Raw genomic sequence first — 13375 nt, forward strand, 5'->3', positions numbered from 1 at the left:
GGGCATCATCATCATATCATAATCACATCCATCATCATCATCATCCCACCCAGAGAGGAGTCCACTAGCTGGACCCAGCCAGGCCTTGAGAAAGCACACGTTTCTGAAAGGTTGAACTTCACAATGCTTGCGGGTGTATTTTTTTTTGTTGTCCCATTGTCTGCGTAGATATAGAGATTGTCTGGTCTGCCGACTCTAGAACACGCAACACATCGTTGTCCCTGTGAGAACATGCCTAGATCTAAACTGCACAAGTCTAAAGACTAGGCCTAAGAGCTTTGTTGATGGTGAGTGCAAACGCCAGTCAAAGATTGAGTAGCGCATGTGTCACTCTTGCATCCGACAGACGGGCTGCTTTCCCAAAAAACATACTTTTATCTATATAATAGTAGGCACATGTATATAAAAGCATGGATGGATTCGAATAGAACGAAGTGTCAAAATTTCAAAGCAATCGGTGATGGACTTTCGGAGATTTAAGATTTTGAACAAACAAACATTTACTTTTTTATTTATATAGACTATTGAAGGCCTCCAAAGAAGGAGACTCCTCCACTCCCCAAGGAAGTGTGTCCCACTGTCCAGAAAGGTCCTCCGAAGGTTGAGCTGGAGGATGGCCACAGCCCATGTCTGCCAAAAGGCAGAGATTTGGGGAGCAGTGGCGTTGTCGCCTTTCCTAGAGTGTCACCCAAAGTGGCCCGCAGCCCCTGCAACCCCTTCCTCACACCCCTAGATCTGGCCCTCAAATCTCTCCCCATCTAGTTTTCAGGAAAGAGTCTTCTTCCTTTTATGCCGCCAGGCTTTTGCATGACATGGATGCTGTTTTGTTTTTGTTTCAAAGAGTCTTCAGCTTTAAATTTTTTTTAATAACGTAATGCTTTTAATTGTTTGAATGGTTTAATTGTTTTCCAGTATTGTGCACGTTTCATAGCGTTTTAACTTGGACCGTTTTAGATTTGTTGGCCACCTTGAGTCCCTGTACTGGGAGGAAGGTGGGATATAAATAAACATAAACATAATATCATCATCATCATCATCATCATCATCATCATCATCATCATCATCTAATAATAATAATAATAATAATAATAATAATAATAATAATAATTCTGTGCATGTGCAGAGTGCACTTCCCTCTGACTCACATGTGGGCTCTGAATTGTCACTTGGCCCCTGCACCAAGGGTGGCACCCATGCTTTTTCACCTGCCCCCTCCATGTACGCTTATGGATGTGTGTGTTTATGCCAGGAATGGCCTTGCAAAATGACTGTTTCATCCCACACCAGCAAGGCATAGTTGCACTACAACTCCAGAGACCAGGGTTCAACCCCCGCTTGGCCATCTAAAATCACTTTGGACACGTCACTATCTCTCAGCTTCAGGGGGAGGCAAAGGCAAAACAAACAAAGCGGTGAACAAAGCTTGTCAAGAAGACTGTATTCATACTGCAGAAATAGTACAGTTTGACACCACTAAACGGCCATGGCTCAAAGCTATGGGGTTGGTCGTTTGTGGTGGTACCAGAGCTCTTTGACAGAGAAGGCTAAATGTCGCACAAAACGACAATCCCCCAAATTCCATAGCATTGAGCCATGGCAGTTAAAGTGGTGTCAACCTGGAATACTTCTGCAGTGCAGATGAAGACGGAAATTCGGCAAAACAACTTGATGGTGCACAAAACAACAGTGACAACTATGCTTTTCTACCATGGGACTTAAAAGTACTATTCAACAGTCTATAAAACTAAACAAGCACCTTCTTCAGCTTATCAGCAGAAGGATCCTCTGAAAGAGTTCCATAAATCAAGTCCCCCTCTCTCACACACACACCCACACATAGCATAATAATAATAATAATAATAATAATAATAATAATAATAATAATAATAGGAAGCAGCACATTGCTCACTGCTGCTTTAGCCTTTGCAAGCTCAGCCAAAGGTGAAGAATGGTGGGTGTTGCAATCCAACAATATCACATTTCTCATCACTGTCCCATGGTAATGTTTTGTGGCACTTGTTGTTTTCAAACGATGATGATATTATTTAAACACTGCCTTTTCCAGGATGCATGTTAACAGCAGATGACGGTTTAAAACTTGTATCTAAAAACGAAAATTATAAACTAACAATAGAATTAAAAGCGAGAGCTCGCTTCCCAGCTTGGCCATGAAACCCACTGGGTGACCTTGGGCAAGTCACACTCTCTCAGCTCCAGAGAGTGGCAATGGCAGACCCCCTAGAACAAACTTACCAAGAAAACCCCAGGAAAGGTTTGCTTTATGGTCACCATAAGTTGGAAATGACTCGATGGCACACAACAACAACAACCGAATTAAAAGCAGTTAAAAGCATGGCCACTGTAAAGGAAACAACAAATAAACTGCCCAACAGCACATTCTGGGAGACCGTTTCCCCTCTGAGCTATCGGTCCCCAGACAAACAAATACTTGAGATCCCAATGGTTTCCATTTTATACATGAGGAGCTGAGGTTTAAACCTAGATCCACAATTTCCCAAAGCAGAGTGCAGTTCATGGGAACACGCCAGGTCTGCAAGCGCTTGGATGTGCTGCCAAATGGTATTTGGGGTAAGAATAGTTTTGCGTTTTATTAGATTATTTTTTTAAAATAAACTTTGTAAAAAACAATTTCCTAATAAAGATTGAAGCTGGCCGAGTTGTGCAAAACAAAAGGAGACAAAACAAAAACAAATACTGCGACTGTGCTTGCTTCAAAGCGTGGGCAGATCCATTGCATCAGCAGAGACAACCTCACCCTGGGCAAAAAGGCAAAGAGAAGGCAGGATCACTTGCACATATAGGGATCCCTCCAGACTAGAAAGGGAGAATCTGGCATGACCAGATCTCACCTTGGAGAAGATGGCTGATAATATTTTGGATGGTGGCGCTGAGGTCATGGAGCGCTCTAAAAAGAAACGGTGGGCCAGATTTCAAGATTCTCTTTGCTGGCAAGCCAAAGACTTGGGAGTTTATCAAACAGGAGGAATTTCTCTTAAATTCAAATGAAAAGAAAGTGGGGCCAGAACGCATTCACTTAAAGTCTCTAGCGCAATTATGTGAATGCGCATTGTGTTCAAACTGGCTCCCCATTGCCCAAAAATAGCATGCCATTGCCAGAATTTGCATGCAATAACATGAGACCATATGATTGTATTCGGACTGACTTCCCATTGCCCAAATTTGCGTGTAGTGGGTTATCACGCAATAACGTTAAACCCCATGATTGCGTTCAGATTGCCATTGGATTATACTTCCAATTTCCCTTGTCTGATAAAACTCCCTAGGCTTGCATCCGCACTGCAGAACTAATTCAGTTTTAACTACCATGGCTCAGTGCTGTGGGACCCTGGGATTTGTAGTTTGTTGTGGCACCAGAATTCTCTGACAGAGAAAGCTAAATATCTCACAGAACTACACATCCCAGAATTCCATAGTATTGAGCATGGCAGTTAAAGCAGTGTCAAGCTGCATTATTTCTGCAGTGTAGATGCAGACCAGATCATTTCATCTGAGCTGGAAGGTCCATGTATAACCTCAGCTGATAGCTGATGGTCAGATAGAGTCATCAAGGGTAAAGAAGTTGGAGGGAATTCAGTATATTTAGATGGATCTCATATCTTGTATCTAGCAGTCTATGAAAGCTTATGCTACAAAAAAAAAATCTCACAATTAATCTCAAAGCTTGTGCAAGATCCCTTTGGATACGGTCTCTGAATGTGTTTAGTGAATCCAGTAACATCAAAAACTGACCAAACAGTGATACCTGTATCAGCCAACCAAAATGCACAATAGATGTGTTGTGAGCTTGCAATGCTCCACTGGCTTCTTCATCAGGCAAGGTGTTACAAATCATAAAGGAGGGGAAAAAAATGAAGATGTTAGTCATAGACCTGCATTTTGCTGTTTCTGTTCTCAGTTCAGATGGTACGGAGGGATATTACTTGCAGGCTTTGACCTCCTCCTTCTGACCATGCAGTTGCTTAGGAGATTCTCAAAATCCAGAAATTTAACATCCATTGACCACCCAAAAAAGATCCTTGTCTGACGAAGAAGCCAATGGTGCTTTTTTATTTGTGAATTTTTATGTAACAGTCACTATTGCCATCCTTTGAGTTTGACTTGGTCAGTCAATTTGTAGGTTTGAGTGGGGATACAAACTCTGGCCTCCAGAGTCATAGTCCAACACTCAAACTACTATGCCACACTGCACAACCCACAGAATACTATAGCAACTTGGGGTGCAAATGCACTGCAGAAATAATGTAGTTTGACACCATTTTAAGTGCTGTAGCTCCATTTTGCCATGCCATTGTATTATCATGTATTGTATTATTCATGGATTTTGGTATCCACATGGGTCCTGGAACCAAATCTCAGTGGACACCAAGCCCCACTGTATACACTTGTCTCTTTGTATTTGCTAGGGTTAAGGGCACAAGGCCCTGTGCATATGGAAAAACCACAAATAACAAGAACACCATGTTTTTACCCGAGAGGACACCTCTCTAGGAATCTCTAGGTCCTCCGGTGCAACTCTGTGGCCAACGTCTGACAGACACTGACCATAGAATTGCACTGGAGGAGCTACAAAGGCCTAGTAGAGTACTCTCTCTGAGAATCTCTAGGTCTTTCAGTGCAACTTTTAAAGTTGATCACAGAGTTGCGCTGGAGGACCTAGATATTCCTAGAGAGAACATATTAATCAAATCTGCAAATACCAAAGCCACAAATATGGAGGCATGAGTGTATTTCTTTTGTTAAAATAAGCAAAGGCTGCTAAAGGTAACATGTTATCTGGTGGGATTATAACCAATTGCATGCTGCACTTCTATGAGAACTTCTATGGAAGTATAATTCGCTCAATACAGTTGGAGCTTACATCTGAGTGAGCATACATAGGATTGCACATTTAGCCATTTTATTACACCAGCTCTCTTTTATTCCATTATAAATCTTCTTTCCAAGTTATAAAGGTGCGTGGCTTGGATAACATGCAACACAGGAACAAAATATACTTCCTCCTTCCCAGCAGGGCCTTTAGACCTGTCACATTACAGAGATAAGTGATCTTACTTTCTGTTGTGCAATGAAATGGGCTGAGATGCATTGCTGTCGCCTCACTGCTTCCCACAGGAGCGGCTGGATGGAAAGTTTCATTTCAACTTGAGCAATGACACATGGAAGGCCACAAAAAGCAATTTCCCCAATTCTGCACATAGATAGGCTGACTGTACATACCATTGAATATAAATGTCAATGTTGTCCCATTTTGAAGAAAAACGCCGTTATGTTGCGAAAATGGCTTCAAGATGCCCACTTGAAATTGTGGTTGTCAAAAAACAAACAAACAAACAAACCCTTACAAAACTGTGCCATGAAGTGTGGAAAGTTTTATGATTCGGCGTCAAAAGACTGAAATTTGCTGTATGTATTTTTAATTGTATTTTTTTAAACATATAGCTTGTTCTAATATTGTAATAATTTTATTCTATTTCAATGCACTGCTTTTGCATGGTTTTCACTGGACTGTTTTTTTTTAATGTTGTGAGCTGTCCTGAGTTTGGAAAAAAGAGTGGGATATAAATATCATCATCATCATCTGAGAAATATTCATCATGGTGAAATGCAGTCCCCCCCTACCTCTACATTAATTTTTGTATGAGTTCTGTCATTAAGGAATTATTCTTAACTCAATATGTTAATGGGATAAAAACTTTTGTTAGTGTCTTACTTTTTCGTGAATATGGAATATTACATAACCCCATCCCGTTTTTGCCACCCCAAAGTCCCGTTTTTGTCTCAAGGAACTATGGTCAGCCTACACACATAGATCACTTGGGCGCTGTTTTCCCCACATGGAAAAGAATTAATCTCCTAATTTCACTTTGACCTATGAACAACCCTTTCAGATAGGATTTCTGTCTTAATTTCCAAAAAGGAAATTTGTTATTTCTGTGTGCATGTGTTTGAATGACAAACTGTTAGAGAAACTGCGGTTGGGAATTAATGTGTAACATTTAATGACATCACCAGCGGCCATCCTTTAGATCTCAGGTTTTGGCCTGAAACCTCAGGGCCTGGGATGATGCTGGAGTGGCAGTAATAAATGGGAGTTGCAATCCAATACGCTGTTGTCAGGCTGGGAAAGACTAGTTTAGCAATCTCACAGCAGACGTGATTTTTAAAATCTCTTTCCCCAGCTCTTAAAATTCAGAGGCACCAAGACTTCTCTGTTGGAATTTTGGACAGACTGAAGTTCAACAGAGAGCTGCTTTGTAACAAATCTTGATCTTGCTGCAAAAGCAGGTAGGCTAGATTCAGGGGGTCTTCTTGCAGTGCCCAAAATGCCAATCCTGCTCTTTAAAAACAAAGCTGTGAGGGTCCTTTTCAGAAACATTTAAAAAATAAATAAATCATGTGCCTTCTTTTGAAATGAGGAAGGACCAAAGAACAGACCACATCAGCACCCAGTCTTTGCCTCCCTACTCCCTCCCACACAAACTGAGAGACAAGGCAACAAACAGGCTTTTAACTTTCTTCTTCTCATGTGAACAAAGGCTCCATCAGGCGAAAGAACTGAAAAGTTTTCCTGGATGTGAAGCTGACATTGTGAGGGGATTGGTTGACTGAATCCTTCCACTTGTTCTTCTTCCAACAATAACAAGAAGCCCTTCTGGCAGTTTAAAAATCGGCCTGTCAAGCATCCTCCACCTCCAGGCTATTTTTTATACTCTGCAAGGGTCACCTTATTGAGATACCTTATTGAGGTCCTATGAGATACAGGGTCACTGCTTGTTGTTACTGGTATTCCTTTCTACAGAACTCTAGCAGATTGCTCTCAACTTTATAGCACTAGATTTCTCCAGCAAAGAATTCCAAGTCTCCCACAAAACGACAGATCCCAGGATTCCATAGAATGGAGCCATGCCAGTTAAAGTGGTATTAAGGTGCTGCAATGGTGTAGTGTGAATACACTTCTTAGGAGTGGAATCATTCTGCTTGCTTGCCACGGTGTGAGATGTTAACCTCGAAGGGTCTAGTTTGTTGTTGTTGTCGTTGACCCTTGAGTCAATCTCAACCCATGGCGACCCTGTAGTTGAGACATCTCCAAGACTCCCTCTACTCCACTGCTCTGCTCAGGTCCTGCAAATTCATACCCATGACCTCCTTAATAGAGTCCATCCATCTAAGCATGTGTCCTTCCTCTCTTTCTGCTCCCCTCTACCTTTCCTAGCATTATTGTTTTTTCCAATGATTCATGCCTCCTCATGATGTGGCCAAAGTAGGACAACCTTAGTCTAGCCATCTTGGCTTCCAGGGAGATATCTGGTTTGATCTGCTCTAGGACCCATTTGTTTGACTTCTTGGCCTAGCTTTAGTTGCTTGCTATTTACTGGTATTAATGTGTTACACAATACTGAGGGAAGTGATAGGTTATACAGTGGGGTGCTAGAAAATATTGACTACATTTCTTTGTGGTTAAGGGGCAGAAGGGAGTTGAGACTGCCTGGAGAAGATCCAAAGTCACCTTTTTAGGAATGTTGGCAGAGGGAGAAGGAGGACAGCTCCCATGAGGAAGGGAAGGAAAAGAACGTGTGGCTTTTGTAATGAATGAGAAGATATCCCATCTAAGATCTGAAATTCTGTATACTTTATGCTTTGGTAACACCTGCTGGTTAAGTTCTGACAATGACCACCTCTGGTGTACATCTCCAGTTGAAGAATGAAGGGTGTGTGTGTGTGTGGGTTTTTTAAAGTTTTATTACTAAAGCCTGGATTTCTGAAGTGAGGTGCTGGAAACAGATAGCATATATTTCTAAATAGTTTCTAAAGTTTCTCTTGGTTTCAAATGGGCAACTAAGATCCATCTGTTTTAGGGAAGCCCTGCTCCCAATACAGGTAAAATTGCTAGAATTGTTTTGTTAATGCAAATCAATAGAGCTGCCTGAATGTTTGGACTCTCCTTGGTCTCTCTCCTTCTCCAGTCCCTGCTGCTTCAGTCAAAATGAAAACTCCCCCAAAACCTGTTTGGAGCACCAGTTATGGATCTCCCACACCCCATCACCAAAGAACCATTTTATGTTGGCTTGGGAGAACATGGCTGAGATGCCCAATATTTTTCTCTGTGGTCATATAATGTCAAAAAATTATTAGATTTAATTATTTGTATTCGTAATGACGTTCACTCTTAATGGATTCTGTTAGCTTCCATTGTTACTATCAGTTGTTGAGTGAAACATATACAAAACAAAGGGGAATGGAATAAGCCTTATTTGACATGAATTTCTTACCACTTACTCTGTGAATATTCTGATCATGGACGCAGGTGACTGATGTGATATTTCATATCAGGTACGCATTTAGGTCAGACATAGCTGCATTTTCAAGTTGTAGATTCCCAGAGGGACTAACTGAAATGTCTAAACTAGTAGAATAAAAACTTCAAAGACATTCTGAACATCACCTGCATATTTTATTTCATAATTTTAAAAAGACCAAATGAGAATGTGCAACTGTTAGCTATGTGTCTTATGCAACTGTGAAACAAGCCTATCACATTGAGAAGAGGATTATGAACAAGGGTTTTTATAAGCAGATATTGAGACAATGTGCATAAGCCTTAAGTTAATATTTGTCTCCTCTGAAAGGCAAGTGTGTACAATGTAGAAAGGCAAACCACAGATTTATTTATGGAGAGGAGATGCCTATACATTTCTGTCAGCATGAATTCATTACATGGGATATGAGTGATTTGAGGAAGGAATTTCATTTATTCCAGTGGTTGGTACTGGCATGTTCATTAAGGATAAGTGAATGAGCCAGTGGTGTGCTTCCAAGTTGTTTCTGACTTATGGACTCATGATCACAAACATGTACAAATATGATATGAGGTCATTCAATGCTTTTGAGGTTAAGGCATATTAATGTCTGTTTGTTACTCAAACATCTCTGTTTCTAAGGAAAAAGTGGGAACTGTTTTCATCTTTGTCCAGCTAATTAACCACTAAGTGGTGGTCCACCAACTTATTGATCACTAAGCTGCACAAAGATGAAAAATGATCACTAACTCCACGTTCTTTCTTAGAAAAAGAGGTCCAATGATGAGATTGCAGAATGATACACTGAGGGTATTCAGTCAGTGTGGTGTAGCAGTTTAAGTGTTGGGACTATGACTCTAGAGAAGAGGGGTCAAATCCCCATTTGACCATGAAAACCCACTAGGTGACCTTGGGAAAGTCACTTTCTCTCAGCCTCAGAGAAAGGCAAAGGCAAACCCTCTCTGAATAAATCCTGCCAAGAAAAACCTGTGATAAGTTCGCCATAAATCAGAAATGACTTGAAGGCACACCACCACAACAAAACACTAAGGGTACAGTTTGCATCTTCCTGCTATGGTAAGGATACTATTTCTTGATTTGTTGCCTGGTTGCTTTGGAACATTGGATTCCTTCTGTCCTGCCCATTATGAAATTTTCCAAGTATTTAATGGCCTAAGCAAACAGACCTTCCTTATCACTTGATAAACCTGTCTCTCAATCAGTGCAGAGGGAGGGAGAATGGTTGCCTGAAAGATATATAGATCACATCACGTGTCTTGCAGTATAGGAGGAAGAACAATGAAGATTTTCAAGTCCTTCCTGAAAGAGAATGTAAGTAGAAATAGACTGGATCAGGCCAAAAGTCTATCTGGTCTCGCATTTTGCCTGCACAGTGGCCAGGTGACCATGAGGAACTCACAAATAGGACATGAGTTTAGTGGCACAAGTACATTAACTCTAGGAAAAATATGTGCAAAATCTTTGTGTTATGATGGCTGGACTGGGCAGGGGGAGACAGAGACACTTTTACATGAATGAATTTTATATGTTAAGTTAAATATAAGAATACTGTGCAAGTCTACATTTTTCTACAGGGAATCCAGGCATCTCCACTAAATGCCCCATTTACTCCTGATCAGTTTTTCTGCTCATGAGCTTACTGGGACTGCAAGAACCGTCTAATTAATCATAATAATTGTAAGCCGCTCTGATAGCCTTTAGGGCTGAAGGGTGGGGTATAAATACCATAAATAAATAAAATAAGAGCAGCTATATAGTGTCTCATAACTCCATCCCCAACCAGGTCAGAGGCTCCTTTCCTCTCAGCATTAACCCTTCCACCTTAAATCATGTGCTCTAGTGGAAGTCATACCCCCAGACACGCAAAACCTCAAAAGCATATTCAGCTCAGCCAAGCAACCCACCATAACCCAAAAGACAACTTCCTGACAGTAAAAGCTGTTTGAGAATGGAATATGCTGCCTCGAACAGTGATGGAGTCTCCTTCTTTGGGAGTTTTTAAGCAGAGGCTGGATGGCCATCTGTTGGGGATATGATTGTATGTTCCTGCATGTCAGGGGTCTGGACATGCTGCCTTTTGTGGTCTCTTCCAACTGTATGATTTTATGATTCCGTCATTCTACCAACCCCAAGCAAAATCCTGTTTACTTACTTCCCAAATTGCAATGGGCTTATGAGCTCAGAGAGACTGTGAAAGCAACTCTATAAGAACTAGTGGCTGCTAACTCAGTCCTCAGCCAAGCTGACAATGTATTTGTCAGATTGAAAAACACTGTTGCCTATCTCTGATGTTATAAAACATCTTTTGATGCTTTAGTAATTCACTCTATCATCTTAATATTCACAAATTTCCACAGTGTTTATCCCTGAGTAGATTTTGTCAGAGAACTGATATGCGAAAGTAAGGGTGGTCAGGCCAAAACAACAACCCATACTTTCAAAAGCAAGAAGTTAGAAAATATTTTCACAATGACTAGTGTTCTTTCACACTGCCCGCTCCCAGCACTGGCAACAAAGAACCCAGACAGTACCCTTGAAAAGAGCAGATTTCGCTGCAAGTGTTGCCATATCTGATCCCTCTTGTTCCACATTGCAAATTTAAGGATTCAGTTCCCTGAAAGATACAATACATGACAACAGAACTGTACAAAAAATGGTAACTGAAAGATCAAGTTCTGCAACTTGACAAATCCAGAAGAATCACAAGATTTCTAAACAGGAATTTGATGCCAGCTAGCTATCAGAATCTAGTTAAAGTATATTAGCTCAATGTCACAAGATATTGTGAAAGCTCTGGAATTCTTTAGAACTTCACAGCTTGATTTTCCCTCTCCATGCCCTTTGTTCACTACCTAGTTTTAAGAGTTATGAGAAATTGAGGAGTTTGGAAAGTATTTCTGAGCTGTCTTATAAAGGCATTCTGCTAAAATGAATTTTAAGATGTTTCTTTCAGCTTTGATCTTTTTTTTTTTGTTTTAGTTGGAATACATAGAAAAATGTAAAATTCTAGGGAAAACAGACCTTACTCTACCAAGGCTTACATGTCTTTTGTTGTTGCTGTGTGCCTTCAAATTGTTTGGTTTTCTTGACAAGATTTGGTCAGAGGAGGTTTGCCATTGCCTCCTTCTGAGGCTGAGAAGGTGGACATTTTATTCTATGTCCAAAGTCATCCAGTGGGTTTCATGGCTGAGTGGGGAATCAAACCCTGGTCTCCAAAGTCACAGTCCACACAAACCACCATACCATGCTGGCTTTTACATGGGTCTAGACAAGAAGAATTTTGGGACACACACTGAGCTACACTTCTCAGATATTGTTATGATTCATATTCAGAAATTCATGGCTCCTCCAAGTTTACTTTATCATGCAAAAACAGTCTCAAAAGTATACCACAGGAAACATGGAATAGGACTATGACAATTTATTGGCAATAACCAATACTTTTCTCTGGAATAAATATTAGTTTTTTTTAAAAAGTTAACAGAACAAAGTCATATGGAGGAAAATGTCAACAGCTTTTATGATACATCCAATAATAATAATAATAATAATAATAAGTACCTTGGTTCTTAATAAGCATGTAAGAATTAAGAGTTATTCTGGCAAAACAGCAGTTGATTTTAATCTCCATTTAAAAAAAAATATCAGATTTACATCCAAGGAGTTTAGAAGGTACACAATGTTATTCTGCTATCCTATCAAGTCCATGAAAAAGGTTGGCCTGAGACTCTAACTGGCTCAAGGCTATCCAGTAAATTTTACAGCATTCTGAAATGAGTTTTATTGGCCCTCTCTAAACATCCAATAATAACTACTTCAGAAACTGGTCCCATGCAAAGACAGTCTTCATCTATTAACAGTGGTCTCATTAAGTTTAATGCAATGTAGACTATCCTGAATCCTTACTAATAAGTGCCTTCACATTCAGCCTCAGTAACTTGATATTTTCCGTGGACGTTCCCTTCCCTTATGCTCTCTAACAGATATAGGCCACTAAAAAGGAAGAGATAGGAGAAGCTGCTTATTGGGCTTTGGAAATGCTTAAGCATGAGCAATTAGTTAAGCTTCTGAAAGGCAACGCAATGATGCAGTGAGACCGAAGACTTTATAGCCCCTCTATGACATGGAGGAAATGTGCCTCTTTTTGCCACTGGGCAAAGTGAGGGACCCGTTTCAACTCTTCAGTCCAACATGATTCACTGAACATTTGGTTTAGCTGATGATTTTATTGACAAAATAGAACTCACCGCTTACACTTTCTACGTCCTCTATTTTGTCTTTTATTTCAGCCACAAAAAGTAACTATGAGACATGAAGTGTCAGAATTACAGAAAACTGGATACAGTATATAGCATCGTAAAGTGCTACTTTGTTCAAATATACTAAAGAAGAGAAACACAGTGGTAAGAAAAGACTCATACAAATAGGTCGAGCCTTATTTGTCAAGTCCAGGCAGCTGGATTGTCAGCACTTTTCCTGCAGCAGCAGAACGAAAACTATCCTACTGCAAGTTTTTCTCCCTTCCTGAGAAGCAATAAAAATGGAGTGTTTGACGCCAGGGGAGCAGAGGAAGGACCAGGTAATAATAAAGCAATCCAAGCAAAAGCTTGCCAAGGGATGTTATCTTGCTCTCTGGAAGAAACAGGCGGTGTGTGTGTGTGTGTGTGGGGGGGGGGGGGGGGGGGGAAAAAAGGGGAAAAAAAAAGAAAAGAAAAAGTAGTACACTTGGGATCTGAAGAGGAGACAGTGATTAATATGTAGGCTGCATAAAGGGCAGGAGGACTATAATGGCTCAGCCAGCCACTGTTCTATGGTGACCAACACAGCCAGATTATAAACTTGGGGCCAGGAGCATCAGCGACAGATCTGTTAGAAGGGCCTTTAAGGAGAGGAAAGAGGGAGAGGGGAAAGTATTTGAAATATTCTTCTAGATCTGCATTAGCACACAGCTATCAGTCCTATAGTGGATGATTGTGCAGTTTTGCATTCACACCTATCTTTGTTGAGGAACGCAT

This window comes from Sceloporus undulatus, chromosome 9 (genome assembly GCF_019175285.1).
Source record: "Sceloporus undulatus isolate JIND9_A2432 ecotype Alabama chromosome 9, SceUnd_v1.1, whole genome shotgun sequence".
Taxonomy (NCBI): Eukaryota; Metazoa; Chordata; class Lepidosauria; order Squamata; family Phrynosomatidae; genus Sceloporus; species Sceloporus undulatus.